The following is a 20,803-nucleotide window of genomic DNA, read 5'->3' as shown; positions in this document are numbered from 1 at the left end:
GTGAGGTTTCACATTTGCATATAAAATAGTAAACTTTTTTAATCCAATAAAATGCTGGAAATATTGCGTATATCTAGGTCGTTGGCTCAATGTACAGTTCCTTTTCATACCTGTACCAGTTCGTATGCACATTTCATAACCGACTTTATTTTGTAAATTTCCAGTCAATTAAAGACTTTTCTTACAAATTCATTAATTAACGTTGTTGCTCGATAAAATGGTACTTCTATGATTGCAACGAAGCAGGTCATATTTTAAAGGAATTAAATTCTTAAATTTTACAATCGATTTTCGCTGTATTTAAGGAGTCGCTTCTTCAGAATAATAGAAAGGGCAGCGCCAATAGAAAGCGCAGCGCCGTGTTTTTTTACGTTACGATTTAGCAACGGACTAAATGCAACAGTAGAACTCACCCACAGCGTGAGGCTATTAGACTAAAAACATTGAAAGGATTCTTGAAAAGACTTGAAAAGAACAAAATAACAGAGATGAAATGCCTACAAAGAGGTACTAAAAGGAGCTGAAATGCCTATCAACGCTCCTACTGTGTCCTACTTTCCTACATTGTCCTACTTTTTCGAAATTTGTCCTACTTGTCCTACGTAGGGACACTTCAGGAACTTTAATTAAGTAACAATCAAGCGGATTTTGAGCTCTAAAAGTAAATTAAAATAATTTTCGACCTAACTTCATATGATTATTGGCTTAGATTATCAGAGATAAAAGATATTCTTGCACATTTTAAATATCCAGTTATTTCGCGGCAAAAGCGTGTTTTTGTTTTGTTTTGTTTGAGCCACGCAAATGCAGAAATCTTCTGCAAAATAAAGAGTCGATACAAGGAACAACAGCCAGTCAAGGATGGTATTGATGCATATAAGGGTGTTATAAATATTCCCATAACTGATCGTCTGCTGTCACTTTGTCAAAAACTATCAGGTTTATTTAGATCTTCAAAAATTCTAAGCTGAAAAGTGGTAGAAAAAAGCAGCAGAACGAAAGAGCTGACGTAAGGACAAAAAAGCGAAGGAAGACAAGATAAGGGAAATCGATAGATCGATTGGTCAGGAATTGGCAACGTTAAGTGTGGCGGGAAAGTTGTTGATCGTCAGTAATAAATGTTTGAGCAAAGCTGTAAATTCACAGCAGAGTAAAATAGACCAGGCAGGAGCGGTTAATTTTTGAAACGTCAAATAAGGGACCTAACACACGGTATAAAAATGAACTCAAATGAACACTGACATAAATTAAAAAAATTTATTCGCATAAAAATAAGACTACTAGATTATGCAGGTCCCTAGTCAAATCAAGCATTACTGCCTGGTTTACTTTACTCTGCCCCTGCCGTGTGTAAATTCCAACGGATGCGTGAAAATAAGTGAATTAATTAAGGCACATGCAGTTCTAACAGCTGCAATCCAGCGAACAAAGACGAAAATCGTAGCATTGAAAAAACAGGAACCGTAAATAGAAAAATAGTTATTTATGCAATTGAGGTACACAGTACTTTATTAAAGGGTTGATATTTTGAAATTTAAAATAGGCCGTATGTTGTATCGTGATCATAATGAAGTACTTTGCATTCAGTCAAATATAATATTTTATGCCACATAGGCATCTAACCAGTGGCATAAATAACTATTTTGAACCTTAGTTTGAATGGCTGTTATTTTAATTAATAAACCTCAAAACAATGTCCTACATGTCCTGCGGTAGGACACGAAAATTTTAGTGGGACCGCTGCTATAAATTTGAGAAGCTAAAATTCCTATAAATGTAAGCAGCTTAAGCTGCAATGCCTACGAATAAACTCTTAAGAAATCACAGTCATAACGTTTACAAAAAATATTTATAAAAAATGAAACAGGCGAACAAGAATTTACAGGTAAAACGTCTACAAATTTAAAGGCAACATGTTTACAAATTCAAAGGAAAACGTCTAGAAATCCGAAGAATGCAAATTTAAAGGCAAAACGTTTACAAATTCAAAGGCTCGTTGGTCTAAAATCAGACAATGAAGTTTTAATATACTTGGTCTTGGACTAATAGAGCGTTATTGAGGTTCTAACATTTTACAAAAAGGATCTTCATAAACAAAGATATCTTCAAAATATAATGAAAAACGTGAGTTTCATTGTTCTTACATAATATTTATGCATCTGAAAGTCTTTCGTCATAGCACTGAACCGAGCACAGAACAGAGATTTTTTAACGGAAAATCGACTACTCTTCCCATAAATAAACATGCGACGCAGCAGCTTTATATTAACCTTACAAACTTAATTTTGACTACTGCGTTGAGGTGAACCCTCTTGAAAATTCTGTTCTCGTGCTTGGTTCAGTGCTATGGATTCATAAACAGTAGCTCAGAAAGTATTTATTTTCCAACGCACAGTAATGATAATTGTACAAAGCGAACAATAATAAATAAGAAGCGAACAAAAGCAATTTATTTTATAAATAAACAAGAATGTTAGTTAAACTTGGAACTAAATGCGGTGATGCCAAGGTATGTATATTTTTGTATCGATGTTACAGACAGGGCCTAATATTTTTGTGACAGCTCATAGGTTTAACTCGTTGAACATTTATTTAAAAAAAACTCCAGTCTATATCATACTCATACTCAAAGACATCAGGGAATAGAGTTTTCATATTTAAATAACAAGGAAAGAAACTTTTTACATAAGTTTGTTTTAGCTAATTATAGAAAAGGTTCCCTTCCCGTATCGTAAAAATTCTCCCTTTGTACAAAATCACACCACCTAAGCACGAATCGCACAGTCTCCGTTTGTGAAAAAGTTGTTGGCCTCCGTTTACGCGGAAAAATTGAACACGATTCAATTTTGTCACCGTTTAGTATACACAGTTTTCTCTCAAAAATTCATTATGATTCAGTGGCTTTTGTTTAACTGTCATGTAAACTGTGGAACCGATTCCTAACCGGATTATATTGTGATCCATACTTTATGTATGGTTTCCACTCAAAAAAAAAGTACTCCGTGAGAGAGCAAACTGTCAATTAAACAAAGCAAAAATAAAAAAAAAACAATTTTTGTCTCTCACACGGAGTTTTTTTCGGTAAGTTGAAATTAAGCATTAAGCGTGGATCGCATGCTCTTTGTTATATAATGCACACACGTGAAGAGAATATATTCTCTCTCTCTCTCTGCGCATGCACACTTTCTAAGCGGCAACCAAAAGTGACGGTCATTTTCGGTCCATGGATTATTCGGGTGAACTGAATATTGTATATTAACACTCCTAAAAACCGATGGTCACATGACGTATGTAATAGTTTTACTTACGTATCTGTTGTGGACAGTAGATGACTTCGTTCGGGCAACAACTCGCGGAAATTGCCTAAAATCTACAGTCCACAACAGATGCGTATATACAACTTTTCACGTAAGAGCCGAAGACCGGAAAAATTTTCTGAAAACCCCCGGATACTTTTACTCATCTGGATACGAGATATCAAATTACTTCACTGGTATAGTAATGTACTATTACATAGTACTGAAGTACTATTACATGCACCAAAAACCGTTCATTTCATCAAGGCAGTTTTATTTTTTCAGCGTAAAATATTGTAAGCAACTCAGACAAAAAATGAAAAGTCACTTTATCGCGTTTTTATTGACCTCAGCTGCGCCTCGGATCAACAAACTTGATGCGAAAACTCGATTTTTCAAGTTTTTCGTCCTTGTGACGTAATACAGCCAAGGACAGTCAAAAAAGTGCATTTTTATGATTTTCGTGTTTATCGATTTCAGCTGTTTTAACAATACAAATTACAATGGCTAAACAGATGAAATCGATGAAACACGTATTGAATAAAAATGCACTTTTTTGACTGTCCCACTGACAGTGTCCCAGGCTGTAGTATTTTGCTTTACTAGTGACGGAATGTGGCCATTCCATGACTAGTGAAAAGTCTTTCCCTCGCTCGTAAAGTAAAACGCCATAATCTACTATTACATGCTTTGGGCGTTGAAAGTTTTGCTTGAAACATGAAAAGTACGGTTTTCGACGCAAGTAGCATGTTAACATCTATTGTTAATTGCGTTTACTACAAAACAACTGGGAGGTTCTCGAATATCCCGAAATCTCGCCACTTTCTCGAAAATAAACATTGTACTCTATTCATTAAGTATCCACAGATATGTTGTTTTGTTGATGAATAAATAACAATTGAACAAATCGTTCAAAGCGCACAAGAGGTAATCGACAAACAATTCAAGCTTAGCGCAAAGCATGTTTGCAAATTCAATTCATTTGGCATTCGGGGTATAGAATAGTTATTTATCTACCAAGGTAGGTATGAAGGTATTTTTTCGCACTAGATGTCGATTGTCGACCCGAGGCGAAGCCGAGGTCGACAAGACGTCGTGTGCGAAAAAATACCGGCATACCTACCGTGGTAGATACAACGTTTTTCGCAATTTCGAGCCATAATCACCTTTCCAATGCAAAACATGTCCTACATTTTGTTCCAAAATTCTTGTGTATACAGAAATTCATTGGAAAGATCAAGAAGGCTGCATTATAATAAACATTGCAATGTGATGTAAAGAGACGCTTTGAATGAAATCGAGTAGTCAATGCTTAGTATATACGCTTCAACAATACGTTCGGTATAATTGTGTGACTCTATAGCCGAATGGCTATAGTCGCTGCTTTGTGCTGAAAAACCTTTTGGTGTCGGGGGTTCGATTTCTGGTCAATGCAAGATTTTTATTTATAAAAATTTAGCCTTCGTTGAAGGTAATAGGTTCTTTAGCGTGCTAAAAAAAGTTGATATCGCACTGCGTGCGAAAAAAAAGTTGATAACGCACTGCGTGCGAAAAAAAGTTCATGTTGTGCTGTGTCCGGGAATACAGTGAAATAAATACCTTCAAAACGACATTAAATGGATGCATGGAAAGGTGATGATTATGGACCGGAATTGCGAAAAGCATTAAAACGACTTACATGAGTTTAATGAAAAATGGATCAGCAGTCAAAGTAGTTTGCAAACTAAGGAGATTGTCTCTAAATAAACGGAAACCGCCTGTTATTTGAGAAACTGAAATTCTCAATGGAAATACGGTCGGCGACTTTGAAATAAGGAACGCATTTTTTTCAATTGTTCTTCAGCCGACCCGCTCATAGAAACAAAAGTGCTTATACTTGTTTATGTGGGTGAAATACATAGAGTTGTGACGACTCGTATAAATTTCGGATAAGTTTGGCTCTAGTTGGGTGATAAGGGTGATAAACAATCCGTTAAAGAGCATGCCGTCAATTGTGAACGGCCCCTAGTTATCAATGAAAGTATAAACCAGGTATGGTCTGTTCATAATGGCAATTTCATATAAACAAACTCACCTCTCAACACCTTGTGTTGATGTTCATTGCTAGTCATAGCATGGAAAGATTGTAATTACTGCAGTCTACCTAAGTGGACTTTCAGAACCCATGACCCATTAAGAAAAAAATCCCAGTGCAGAAGTCGTACTTCATCTTTTTCTCACTGACATTTAGACCGAACTCGGCACACTTATCTTCAATATGTGAAATTATCTTTAGTCAATTAAGGCTAGGTCGTCAGCAGGTTACAGCTAGGTTCCACGTTACTCTTTCGTATAACCTTCTCAAGAGCAATATTGAAGTATATTTGCCAGACCATCGCCTTGCATTGCTTCAAAAGCTTCAGAAAGATTGTTTCGAATTTATACCTCGGTCCTCGTATGCGGTAATGTCACTTAGCCAAATCGATATGCAGGCGATTCTGTTACAACAAACCATTTCATATTGATACTGTTGATGCTATTAATCACACCAACCCTCAATTCCGAATACATTTTTTATGATTGGCAACAATTGACATTAATCCAGTGGAATGCTTTAAATTGATTCGTTTCACCAAAATCCTTCAAACAAAATAAAATCTCCATATGCCATTATTTTATATCCTGTTAAACCGCCTGCCTCATAATAAAATGTTAAATATGGCGAAATAGCAAGAAAAAATCTTCTCTCTTTTCTCGTTATACTTCAACCTCTTCAATCACTTTAAAAATGGCAGAAAAAAATCGAATTATGTCGAATCTCTTTTATTCTTATCAGAATTTTCATAACGCATCTGTTGTGTCACTCAAAAAAAAGCTGTCATCCAACAAGGAATCAAAATAACAATAAAAAAAGGGGAGACGGTGTGCTGATCGTATATATACGGTTTCCTGTTACGCTTCTCGTATATATCCATATCCAAATCCAATGTATACCAAAATATAAATCAACGAAATTCTGTGCACAGATCAGATTTTTCTTTTATACAACACACAGAAACCGCCACACGAATATTTTCAAAATTAAAACGAAAATTGGTGGAAATGGTGTATATATGGGTAATTCCAGCTAATTTGAGACTTTTCGAAATATTTTCACCAAATGAAAACCGATTTCAGTAAACTTTTTTTTCCTTGAAAAACTTGAAAACTGTTAACCGCGTCGTTTAAGCCACATATTAAGTCGGTGGTCGAAAATCTCGGGGAGATACCACCATAAAAATGTATGCTTGTATTTAGCAAATTTTTGTAAATTCTAGTTTATTTCACGAAACCTGAACCGATTTCACAAATTTTTTTGCTGAAAGCTATTGACAAGACGCGAAGTTTGACACCAATATGAGGTGATTGGCATAACCTCTCCGGGAGATATGACCAAAAAGTGTTTGTATTTGCCTTTCCAAGATATTTTCAATAAATCTCAAATGATTTCTGTAAATTTGTTTCCCTGTAGAAACGGACGTTATAATTCCACAATTGTGCCAAATGACACGAAATTAAATTTTAAAAAAGATTTTTGGTTCATTCTGCTTCGAAGTAAGGTGAAATCACCACGACCCAAACGTTGCCAAAATTACATTTTTTCATATATAAACTGAAGATCGGTGCCATTCGAAAGCTACAGCATATGACTTCACGAAAAAAATAACTTTGGCTCGATCAGGTTAGTTGGGTGAGTGAAGCAGGTGAAATCAGCTTCTCAGTGGTGATAAGTGTCATCCTCGAATTTTGACTCGTCGATGTTATCTCGAAAAATTTTGTAACCATTTTTTCAAACCAATTTCGAAAAAAAATATTTCTGGCTTTTAATGACCACCGAAAAATATCATAGACATATCTCCCACAAATTTTAGGCTACCAACCTCATATTGGGCTTAAACTGCCCGTCTTGACCACAGCTTTCAGGGGAAAAAAAGTTTACAGAAATCATTTTGAGGGATTCTTTTGAAAAACAGCCTACCGAAATCGGGCGTGTTTTCTAGTGGAACTTTTTATAGGTACCTAGAAAGGACTTCGACCCTAGAAGCCAAAACCACTCTCAAAAAAATTCTTCGAAGCTTTTATGGCTGGTGAAAGGTGATCAAAAACCGAAAATTTGCACTTTTCTTACCAAACTTTCTCCAGGTACACGAGCCGTACAGGGTCGTGTGGGGTGTCATTAGAAAGGTAATCACATGTACTATTGAGCCGAATAGAGACTCATTGGTTTTAAAATTAATCCACACTGAAATATGTGCAGTTGAAGTTTTCAACAGAAAACTTGCACTTTTCTTACCAATATTTCTCCAGTTACACGAGCCGTACATGGTGGTGTGGGGTATCATTTGAAAGGTAATTTTAGGTAATTTTAGGTAATTTGAGAAGTTGAAATGTTTAAGTGCCCATATTTCATCGCATATGCATCCAAACCCCATAAGACCCTATTTGGCCCAAAAGCACATAAAATTACCTTTCAAATGATACCCCACACCACCATGTACGGCTCGTGTAACTGGAGAAATATTGGTAAGAAAAGTGCAAGTTTTCGGTTGAAAACTTCAACTGCACATATTTCAGTGTGGATTAATTTTAAAACCAATGAGTCTCTATTCGGCTCAATAGTACATGTGATTACCTTTCTAATGACACCCCACACGACCCTGTACGGCTCGTGTACCTGGAGAAATTTTGGTAAGAAAAGTGCAAATTTTCGGTTTTTGATCACCTTTCACCAGCCACACAAACTGCGAAGAATTTTTTTGAAAGTGGTTTTGGGTTCTAGGGTCGAAGTCCTTTCTAGGTACATATAAAAAAGTCCACTGGAAAATGCGTCCGATTTCGGTAGGCCGTTTTTCAAAAGAATCCCTCTTTACATTTGGTGAAAATATTTCGAAAAGTCACAAACATGTAACGCAACTAACCGCCGACTTCTTCGATCACGCAAGTAACAATTCGCAGGCTGAAAATTCTAATTTTTGTTGGCATGAAAGCACTGGGTCTCATGAGTATTAGAAAATTTATAGACTGATTTGTTACCGCAAAACATAGCCAACACAGCTCACTTCATGCCTCAGAGATGACGAAATTTGTAACGCAACTAATCCTGGAGTTACCCATATATACGTGAAGTACAGTAAAATGTGTCATATTTAGTACGAGAGATGAGGGAGAAGAAGTTGAATTTTTCCGTTGGCTGAAACAACAAAGAAGTACCCATACACTGGTTACCTGGAGTTGTTAGTGTTTTTTTGTAGTCTGATGAGTTAGACGAATATTCACCAAAATTAAAAATTTAAACCTAGAAGGTAGGATTTTCACAATATAAGGCCTGATTTCCACACACCAATTTTCGTCGAAAGAGAGCTTCGTGAAGGATTTTTATTGGTTATAAAACGAGAAAGACCAATTTCAACCAATAGAAATCCTTCGCGATGCTCTTTTACGGCGATCATTTTTAAGTGGGAACCAGCAATAAAGTTATGACAGTTTCTGGTTGTTTTTGTGTTGTAAAAAGCTTCACTACGAAGGTGTTCTTACAATTTACTCTTAAACTAGACTCTACCCGCAACACGAAATAGACCAAATACCGAGGGGGGCTCACTCAGTAAATCTCTAGTAAATGAGAGTAAATCACATTAAATGACGGTAAATCAACAAAGTCAAAAATGTCGTTTGTATTAAATGTGCATCAGGAGAGAGGCGATTGGGATCGATAGGGTCAATTGAAAAACTGATTGGTGTTCCGGAGTCCTGATGCCATGTGCTATACGATGGCATTTTATTTGACTGAAATCCGTCAAGTAAAAAATTAATTATTTTTCTATTGACAATGGTTTTGTTACAGCGACATCTTTCAGTGAAGGAGTGAATCGTTCTCTATCAGAAGAGTTTTGATTGAATAGAGAAAAGAGAAATGACGCCGTAATTCTTCTCAAGCTTGTGTCAATTTGCGTCAAGTTCTCGGTTGCTCTTGTTCTTCTGTCGAGCTTGACAATAGATCATTGTCAATGTCGTTTGAGACGTCAAATAAGCTGTCATTTTCACAAAGCTAACCACAATATTAAAAAAATTTATATGAAGCTGTCATTGTATGAGGCTAGCTTTGTGAAATTGACAACTTATTTGACACTATTTTAGAGAGAAGTACCGCTATTTGACACTGATCTATATAAAAACGAAAATCTTTTACTAGGTCTCTTTCGCGGTGCTATGTGTAGCTACAGTAACAATTATAACAAGCAGCGACAAGCAACTGACACAATGATAAGCAATCAATTATAACATTTTTCTACAGAAAGAGAACTCAGAATTATAGGACCCGCCAACTTTAATCCAAATCATGCTATTCATATTCCACATGAACTGACGTCGAATGAATAGATGAAAAGTCAAAATGGAAAGTGAGAAGTGTGTAAAGCTGGAATCTCACCACACCGTTAAAAAATAGCACATCGTTTTGTCTCCGCACTTTTGCGCACTTACGTTTTAATTAATGCCTTAACAGGAGAGGGATTGCGGTATTTTCTTTCGTCTCCTCCATGTCAACTCTACCGATAGAGTACGATTCAATATTTTACCGATGTCGCTGTCGCAAATGAACTCTGATTTCTCTAATTTCGAATGTTATTTCAAATGAGAAAAATAAAAGAAACCAAGAAGAACAACTTTTTACCGAGAAAACGTGAACACATCAGAAAACTACCAACTATGTGAACACATCAGGTAAGATTAAAACCATATCACTAGCAACGACATTCAATTTTGATGTTGTCAAATAGATTTTGTCGAACTCTTTCTTTCTCAAAATATTTTTAATAAAACAACAAAAGAAATACTTTTGTTTACTGTTTTTCATCCACCCACCAGACATACGGGTATATAGAAACACAAAAAAAAATCCACGGATTCGTATTTCCGTTTCGGAGCCTCTTCCTGTCGTGATTTCTTTATTATGTTCCCAAAAAATGTTCTATATACCGATGAATACGCATCAATTTATACAGTCGGTACAACAAAATTATATATTCGCAATATCAGACGATGGCTGAAGGAAACTTTGACGTTGAGGATGTTCAAGTTCATGTTGCTCATTTATTATTCTTAGAACATGAATTTAAATGGGGACTTTTTTTTCTTGGTATATATATACGTCTCATACTCCGTTCACCGGTTCTGCTTTCGGATATTTAATATTAAATCTTAGCAAAACAGTGGTTATCAATGCGGCTTTATACATTTTTAGTTGTCGTACATAAATCATTTTCCTTATAAATATAATAAGTCTAAATCACCCGAAATAAAATTAAACATAATTCTATACTGATTTAGTAATAATAGCCGTCGTATAAAATACACAATAACTAGAGGTGTGCACCGCCGATTTTACGCCGGCGCGCCGCCGATTTTTTGCTAAATTTTCGGCGCGCCGCCGCCGAAAAATTATAGCTCACGCCACCGCCGCCGCCGATTGTATTTTCGTCGCGCCGAAATTTTATACGTTTAGTGCTTTCAGCCATTTTAATGGGCGGCAATATAAACTTAAATTGAAAAATCTATACAAAAGTGTGCGCCTGAGTACAAGGTTTTAGCAAATGTTTATCTGTCTTAATTTATAAGTCAGGTTTCTATATGCTGCTATGTTTCTATATGCGTAGAAAGGAGTTTTTTGTTAAAACATACAACTGAGGATGGTCAGATCACGCTGGCCTGGGACCGCCATCGATACCCGAGGTCGAAACAACATTTGTCTTTTCTGTATCCTCACTTAACGTGAACCCTTGGGTACGTTACTCTATCTCCTGTGCAATGGAATGGACCGCGGCATACGGCAGACGACGTTTCTCTTATTGCCTGTTGATGCAGATAAGAGGAAGAAGAAAGAGAACAAAATTCAGTGCATCAGTCAAAACTGGGTGAATACTACTGTAATTGTAAAGTGGCAAACTCAAGACCTTATGTAGAATTTGGGTGGAAAATGGCGCAAATCACATGCTTCAGGAATTTATAAAGTGGAAAATCTTTCCGGTTTCAAGTTTTTTCGTCAAAAGACGAGACACGGATATCTTTATTTTCAATTTTTAGCTGCTTTATGTACAAAATTTGGGAAATAAAACCTTATTACCGTATGTTGATTCCACGGGGAAGGGACTGTCGATTTTGTGTCTTGCTAATCGGGATGTAATCAGAGGAATTGAGTAAGCAATCGAGCGGTCATGATACGAAACGATTTATTGTAGTGATGTACTTGATGTAAAGCTACAAATTCTGAATTCCACGAAATTAGGTTATGTACACAGTACACAGCTAAACTATGAAAACTTACATATTGTGGTTGACTACACTTTGACAACTATGCGACACATAATCTACTTTACAGACGGAATTCTCCGGCTATGATTCGATACGAAAGAACTATTAAGTACGGCTCGCTGCGTGATCGACGATTTGTTCAATAGAAATTTCCGAATGAATCGCTTATGGGTCGTGAATTCAGCGTGACGTTGGTTTATATTTGACGTGTCATCTGTGATGAACAAGCTGGTGCCATCTGCACATTGTAGCTGGCAGTAACACCGTAGTCTATACACTTATTACTTATAAATTTAAGTTTATCTAATTCTCTTATTTGCGAAAACTTTCTACTACGATCTCACTCCTACATCGAAGATGGACTAAAGGCAACGGGAACGGTTATTGCATAAATCGAAAGATAATAGTAGTGAGTTTGCGTAAATGACATAAATTATAAGTTAGAAATAAGAAACCTGCAAAACATCTAGTATGACGATGTGACTTAAAATTTCCAACTTATAAGTTGACTTATAGCTTGGATTCTTGGATTCATTAAATTAGATGTTTTTAAGATAATAGGTCAGTAATTGTACATTCAAAATATAAAAGGTGAGATACGTCTCAGTTGATTCCCCTTGTATAAGTAGTTGATACTTCAGATCGCAAGATAGTAAGAATTCAGTGTTCGCACGCTTTTTCAAATGTTTTTGCATTATTTTCGAAATTTTAGATTTTTTGTAAATTTATCGGCGCGCCGATCGGCGCACCGCCGCCGACTATAAATTTCTTTCGGTGCGCCGCCGCCGACTATAAATTTCTTTCGGTGCGCCGCCGCCGATCCCTTACCAGTCGGCGCACCGCCGCCGACTATTTTAAGATCGGCGCACACCTCTAACAATAACATTATCATTTTTCGGGGGTTGGCTCATAATAGCAATAGATTTATAATAATACTTCTCATAGTAAAATATACAAAATAATATTATACTAAAAAGCTTTATCTGGCTTCAAATGTTTGTTGTACGGCCCTGTCGTTATTACATTGTAGGACGGAGGTATGTATGTATATACCAGTGGAGTAAGCCCGGCCTCGCTCGGGAATATTATAATTTTAAAATATTTAAATATTTTCCCGTAAAATTTTTTTTCATGCGTCAAAAGAATTGCTCATGCGTCAACGTCAAAGGAATTTTTAACACGTCAAAAATTGTTCTTTTCAAAAATATTTTCACTCTTGCAAAATACATTAACATTTAATCTCAACCAAATTTTTGACGCAATTTGCTTCAGCTGTTTTTCAGCTGGTCCACAGTCCACTCATACAACCTAATTGTCTCAGAAAAACTTTTCTTTTAAAAATGTTTTCCCCTGGCAAAATAGTTATTTGTTTACCAAGAAGGAGATGAGAAAATAGGAAATTCCAGCTGGAGCAAAGTTTTGCGTGGTGTGATTAGCCCTTTTCTCAGCAAAACAAAAACCTCAATTCTTAAAAAAAAACTATAAAAAAAACAAAGTGACAATCAGGTGGAAAAATGCCATTTTGTCAAGGTGTTAGAGAAATATTTATTTGTTTACAGAGGGAGAAAATACCAAATTCTAACAAAATTGACATCGCGAATCGCTTGAGTTGGAATTTCCTATTTTCTTCCAGAAGTGCAAATTCGCGTAAGTCCTAACTTTTCCTTACAGACAGACAAACAAACATTAAACTTTATATTATAGATACACAATATATTTGTATGTATACAGTTGGGTGAGTGTATAAACTGTTTTCGAGTCAATTGCGAATAAAACATTTTCTAAATTGCTTTTATGGACTCGTTTCTGGAACATAACCGACAAAGCAAATGTGGTTTATTTAAATTTAAATTCTGTTTCGAATGATAAGCTTACAAATAAAAATCTTTTTTTTTTATTCGGTTGGTCTCGGCCCAATGGCAACATCAATCATAGCGATAATTGTGTTTTGAAATTTAACCCGGCACTCTTCTTTTGTTCATGGTATTTTTCTCTCTCGCTGCTGAACAAATTAAAAGAATTAAGATTTTTGATGGACCGTAGAATGACCTGAACGTTTTTTTTTTTAAATTTCAATACCGTATGGAGGTGTGGTAGTTATGTATACTGTCACACTACGATATGTTCTGGTTGAATATCAGGTTATTTGAATATTGGGGGTGGTAAAATTAATCCACGTTGATATGAATTGATTATTCCGTATTCCGTTTCAGTATGTATAATGCATATATTACAATATGGGCAATTCCAACGTTAGTTGCTTTCCAAATGTGATTCAATGTACTTAATTGACGTTTTATCTCAATTATCATAATGCCCGAAATCAGCATTGTTTTGTCCTTGTTGTTCGTCCACCAGTCATACTAAAACGGTAAAACGTTTCGTCAAGAATCGTAAACAGTAACACGTTTCGTTCGCCCTTGGTTGAATAAAAGATATATTTTTTCAACAATTTTGGTTAATATAACGTTTTGTTAATAAAGGAAATATGGGACCTATATTTTGGCCCTCCGAACCATGTAAACCCCTCTGACGTGATTGTCCATCCCTTTCCATAGACTGAGCTTACCTAGTATTGTACGAGCTTTTAATGTAACCATAGCACTTCTTCTAGCATGAATGAACAAATGTCAAATCTGGATGCGTTAGTGATAAGAGTTACTGCGAAGATAAATATTGAGTAACACAGTCCAGAATAACAAATAAATAGTTCGTTCATATTAGATTCAACGTAGTCCAATTTGCTTGTATTACACTCTTTCTGCACTTGTTCTTATTCGGTTCGATAGGTTCTTAAACTTTATTGTAAATCTCCTATTCGAAAAACTTAAATTTCAATGGAGGAGAATCGAATGCGACTAGACTAGCAGAGACAAATACTTATCACAACCTGCCTGTAACATAATCAGCTTTGAATAAAACTATCAGTCGAGAAAATAACATTTTGTGAAAGTTTTGAATATTGGAAGGTTCTGACAAAAATAAATCACAAATTTCGGTTCACTTTGCTCACGATATACATGCATATGAGGCAACAGGTAACCAATCCGATTTTATAAAATTCATGATATTGTTGTCGAAAGGTAAATTTTCTCACCTGCTAAAAAATCCTTAGGTTACTTCAATAAAAAGAGTCAATAACTCGAAAAGTCAACGATAATTTCGCCTGCTGTTACATTATCTACAAAATCTTCACACAAAAAATCACTCGCTTCGCTCGCGACTTATATATCTTCTCAAAAATTTCAATTATCCTGATAAAAGCATAGGTCGTTCTAGTTCGTTACATTTTTTATGGGAAAGTGTGCACTTGTAGTTAAGTCTTTCGTTACAAAAGTTGACATTTTTCAAAAAGGTAAAAAACTGACTTGTTGATGTGTTATGTGCTATACACTCGTGCAATATTTCTCGAGTATTGTACCATGAATCTGGCCATGTTTCGACTCGTAATATTATTGTAAACAATAATGTTGCAATGCGCGCAGAATTATCCATATAATACGTAAAAGTGTCTCATCAACATTCAGTATCAGGTTTTCGAGTAAGCCCTTTTCCTATCTAAATAATTAAATCAATCTCACCAGAACATTTTTTGTTTCAATGTTAGCCTAAACGATCTTCATCTAGACATTTCATTCGCTATAAATAATTCGTTCAAATCTGTTGGCACATTGCCGTTTATCTGGTCATCTATTGAGCTACCAAAAGTTTCGCTTTTTCAAAAATTGTTTTTTGAATTAAATGTTATAAATACCTGGTGTACTCTTGAAGACATTGAAATAACCTCATAGATAAATTTACGTGATAAAGCTACGTATACCGTACAGCTAAAATTTTACTTTCTGATGAGGTGCATTGATAGGTAACTAGTTTCTGTATCACCTGTTGCAGCTGTTCTTATGCAACACAATATAATATTCTGCTGGTCTTTACACAACATACGAGGCAGTCCTTCAGCAGCTTGTGATGTGCAAGAAAACTAAGTTGATGTAATTAATGCTTTAGATCGATTAGCTTTTTGAGATGTTGTATATATCGTCGGAATTTAAATCAAATTTGAATATTTAACTTGTAGCAGCTTTAACAAGTGCTACAGGCAATAAATAACATTATACAGGAAAAGTCTGATGTTTGGTATTTCATAGTAAAAAGTAAGGTGACTAGCACTAGAATTATAAAGTTTCAGGAAGGCATAAGTATAAGTTGTATTTATCACTTGTTGTTGTGCAGCAACACTTGTATAACGTTTTATTAGTATTCAAAGATAATGATTCGTTCACTGGACCATAATTTAAGGTGAATCCACAGTCGTCCGTTTTACCTCCGTTTACGTGACATTTCTATTGTTTAGATGACTTGCAATGTTTTAATTCCAACTGTCAAGTAAACGACTAGAAAACAAACGACTTTAAATTCAACTTTAAGTACGGTTTTCACTCAACAGAAAGTGCTCCATGTGAGAGCCGTGAGAGAGTGTGCTGTCGAGTAAGCAATAAAAAAATTGGAAAAATTCGATTTTGTCTCTCACACTGAGGACTCTTTTAGCAAGTGGAAATCAAGCCTTAGTCAAGATCTTAGTGTTGATTTCCACTTACGAAAAAAACACTGCGTTTTCACTCAGTTAACTCATTAAACAATAGAAAAGAGTCGTGGTTTAGCTAAGCAGAGGCAAAACGGAGTGTTTTTTTTGTAAGTGGAAATCAAGCCTTAACTTGGCCTCACAGTCGTCTGTTTTCCAGCCGTTTTTTTTAATTTTCCTTTTATTCTCATCTCATTTTATCAGTTCTCCATTTCTATAAGAAGAAAACGAAAATATGTGGTAAAAAGTGACCACTCTCATGTCAATTTAGTTTTTTAGCCCAAGGTTCGAGGAGCATTTATCACACGCATCCAACCAACCACAAACTATAGGAAGTAAAGTCGGGAAAATTATCTTTGGAATGTTGAGGTATCAAGCAATTTTGTAAATTAAATTTAAGGTAAAAAAATGAAAGTGGTCTACAACCGGTCGAAAGTTTCGATAGAGGCGAGATATACCTCATAATGAAGCAAGGATTTCATGCGTACCATACTCTTCAAAAATCTGGATACGTTGAATTTATCCTCCATACAAATTTTTCGAACGATATTTCACTCTTAACTTTTAAATTTTAAGGATTTTCTTCGAATTTGAGGATTTTTTGTAGCTTTCAAAAATTTCCAAGGGATTTTCCAATGATTTTCTGGTTGACAAAGGATTTTCTTGGATTATCGTTTACGAGCTTGAGCAGCTCAAGCAAGTAAATAACTTTATGACCTTAATCCTTCATTTTCTTCAAATTCGCTAAAATTATTTACATTTTTTATCAACAAAGTACATTTGGTATAAATGCTAACTAGCTCTCAACGATTCATATTTTTTAAAAGGGAAATTAAATGCCGGAAACTTTCAAAACGAAAACCAAAAGGTATAAGTCGTTTGAATAAAATTTATTTACTGGAAAGTGTAATAGCAATGGACATTATGAGAAAAAGCTGATGTCTGTGGTGATGGTCAACTATTGTTACATATTTTTACGCTTACATTAAAATGAAGCCATTAAAATTTTCCTTTTTTTTATTTTAAAACAAAAACTCCTGCTTAATTTTACGGCTAGGTATGGTAGTGGCTCAACAAAAACAACAACAAAAAAATGAGAAAAAAAAAATTTAATGTTCACTGCGATAAAAGTGACATTGGTTGGATTAATTAATTTATCATATTGTGTCCAGGCCCAAAGCGCTTATGGCACTTTATGATAAATTGTTTGACCTAATGATTCTACGTATACATGTGTCCTATATATGTCGACGTAGCATATAATTATGTTTTGCCCGCACCAAACATCGGCTAAAAGTAGCGTAAAGGGACAATGCGTCTCTCGTTTGGTGTGTATGATACATAAATAAAATGACTACAGAATCAGTAGCACATCAACAGTAAAAAAAATTGCAAAATCACAATAAAAAATTTATTCCCATAAATAATGGACATGACGAGAAAAACAGGTATAAAAAATTGTAGCTTTGGTAATGTGACACGTATAATGGGGGATCGGTTGGAAAAAAGAAAGGTATACGGATAAGTAACAGTTAGGTACACCCAGCCAATAAACGGAAAATGCTCTCATGAAATTTTAATGGAAAATCTAAAATGGTAACTTTATAATAAATAAAGCTTTTATTCAAAACAATTAGGTTGGGCTTAAGCATGCTTTGTTTGATTTTGAGCTTATGTTCCAAATTAATGGAGTTTTCTTGTTTCATTGAACGACTGTTGGCGGTCGCTGGTATACTTATACTTTTATATCTCAAAAGGAATTCAGTTCTTTCTTTTTTTGCGAGAGTTCAAGTATATTTTAAGTACACCGATGACTGTTTTGACTTTGCCGTTAAATTTATATCCGTTTTAATCCGATAAGAATACAGATTGGTGAGTCGAAATATCGCCAGTTATGCAATATGCATCTATATACGCTACGTCTTGGTTATATGTTTAAATAATAACAGAGAAAATAATCTGGAAATGAAATGATTCTTTTGAGATCCATTTATACGAACAAAGTGCTTATGCATGTTTATACGGGTGAAATAGATACACCCACTGAGTGGATCAGCTCAAAAACAGCTGAAACAAATCGGGTCATTTATTTCAAAGTCGCCGACTGTAGAGAAATTCACAGAATTCAGTAAAATTTAGTGAAATTATTCTCAATATTCGGTGCTGAGGGACAGCATCAAATTATTTCCGAAATCTATAAGTGATTGCAACACACATATACCGAATACTAATACATACATTAGCAGAGAAATGATGTCAGCAACGCCATTTTGATATCTTTTCGCTTAGTGCATAGTAGTTATCCCCGATTGTCTGTTTGCAACGAAAAGTGCGACTCGTAGCGGTAAATAATTTTTCATGCTTCGGGGCCGAAAATGAGAGCAATTTTTCGAATTTTCTCGGGTTTCCGGCCCTCTGCATGAAAACTCACATGTGCACCTGTTTGGGACGGTTGATTTAAGGTACTTTCTCTTGTAGACCTCACTTCGTTCGGCCTACAATCCGCGAAATTGCCTCAAATCAATCGTCCAAAACAGGTACACAAATGACTATTGTATGCTTTCTAAGAGGACCGAAAGTAAAGCTGTCATTTGACATTTGCTTACTTTCGGTCCTCTTAGCAAGCATACAAAACTTAATACGTAACTCTTTCGGCCTCCTCAATCGATACGTAATAGTTATTTGTGTATCTGTTTTGGACGTTTGATTTTAGGCAATTTCGCGAGTTGTAGCCCGAACGAAGTGAGGGCTACATGCGAAAGTGCCTAAAATCAAACGTCCAAAACAGATACTCAAAACATTTTTCATGTAAGGGGTCGAAAACCCGAGAAAAATCTCGAAACTCCCTCATTTTCGGCCCCGACACATGAAAATAACTATTACCAGTCAATGTGGCATATTTCACAAAGAAAGTTTTGGCGCAGTGAAAATAATTTGTATACCAATCAAGGTGCCACGTTTCAAGTAGAAAGGAACACCACTTGGATATTTTGAAATTCGTCAAACTCACTCACACGAATTGAATGACTAGCGTGTTTGTTGAGTTGACCAGCTGGTAAAGTAGTTGAACCGAGGGGAAACCATCGACTCATCAGTGAATTCTTCGGTGATTAACATTGATTAATCGCTATTTTACGTTGATCTATTTTCGAGGGGGAAACCACGCGAGTAATTGATTACACACCTTGCTCGGAATTGCCGGAGAATCCGCCAATTAAACGGAATTGACAGAAATTAATGGGAATTGAAAGAAATTGACGGGAAGTACCTTTAGAAATTGAAAGAATTGAAAGAAATTGAACGGAATTGAAAGGACTGGAAAGTATATAGAGCGAATCCGGCAATTAGACGAGTTGCTCCGGTAATTGAGGTAATTAAACGGGATCGAAAGGAATTAGAAATTGATTTGCCACCCTTTTGGCCGGTGGTTTCCCCCTCGTCTATTTTGCGTAACAACTAACTTACGACGATTAAAATAGTTCATCACTTTGGTAATGTATAGTGATGTTAATGTCGAACAAGTTCATACCACATAATCTGCCCAATTATGAACTGGAATGTGATAATTGCATCGGCGACATAAACTACCAAACATTTAGCTGAATAAATAAACCTATAGATAACATCACTTCTGGGAATTTTCTAAAATTCACGAGAATTTCATCGGAATTTGTTTACTGTTTTGTAGAATTCCATTGAATTTTGTCAAATTCTGCTGGAATTAGCAATATATCGATGCTGTCTTCTGTCATAAAGTGCAAATTAGTATTGTAACAATGAAATTTTAAAACCAAATAAGACATGGAATGTTATTTCAGTTTTGATATCACAAACTTTGTCACTTGAATTGAGTGCACACCAATCTAGCAAATTCATCAAAAACTTTCGAAAAAAAATAAAATTAAAAACACAAAATTAAAAGTAACGGCCATTTTGTCTATAGCCATAATTACAATTTTTTCAACTTCGACGAACAACTATGGCCAAACAATTTTAATTTTTGCACTTTTCACTTATTTTCAAAAAGAATCAACACTTTTGTTCTCATCATGTCCGAAGCGATAGCGGAGGACTTGACGCAGTCTAACTTCTAAAAAAAGAACGAAGAAATTTTTTTGAGACGCGGCAACTATATATAGCCGAACATTTTAGTTTCTGCCCTTTGGACTTTATCACCACAAATCCTATTCTATCATATTCTCGCTTCAAATACGAGCAAAACGAGCTATCACTCGACTATGTAGGTTTAAAATTGCCGGAGATACATCGTTTTGAAATTTGTCATTTTCATACAAAGTACACCAAATTGACTTTTTCCAAACAATCAAAATCCTTCAACTTACTCTGTATGTTTCTATCTATCTATCTGTCTATCTGTCTATCTGTCTATCTGTCTATCTATCTATCGACGGTCGATCTCGGAAACTAGTCAGCCAATCTCCATGAAATTTTGCAGGAACCTCGGGGTGGGCATAAAAATGAAAATGTGATACGCCACTACCCCAGGAAAAACCAGAATTTTGTTTTATTGGCCTCGAAGTGGTTTCTGAGTGTGGTTTTCGAGGGTCGGGAACGCGTTTTCAGCTGTAGCTCAGCTGTATTG

General features: G+C 35.5%; 1 long non-coding RNA gene across 1 annotated transcript; it reads right to left on the bottom strand.

The window, feature by feature from the left end:
• Positions 1–1,217: 1,217 nt before the first annotated feature.
• LOC119084435 lies at positions 1,218–20,301 on the bottom strand. The gene is made up of 4 exons (XR_005089062.1): positions 20,289–20,301; positions 15,442–15,448; positions 8,306–8,310; positions 1,218–1,341 (listed from the first exon to the last, which is right to left on the bottom strand). It is a non-coding gene; the product is annotated as an uncharacterized LOC119084435 (long non-coding RNA).
• Between the last annotated feature and the right edge of the window lie 502 nt (positions 20,302–20,803).

This window comes from Bradysia coprophila, unplaced genomic scaffold, assembly GCF_014529535.1.
Source record: "Bradysia coprophila strain Holo2 unplaced genomic scaffold, BU_Bcop_v1 contig_732, whole genome shotgun sequence".
Classification (NCBI taxonomy): Eukaryota; Metazoa; Arthropoda; class Insecta; order Diptera; family Sciaridae; genus Bradysia; species Bradysia coprophila.
The sequence above is the reverse complement of the archived record's forward strand: the minus strand, read 5'-3'. Positions and strand labels throughout refer to the sequence as shown.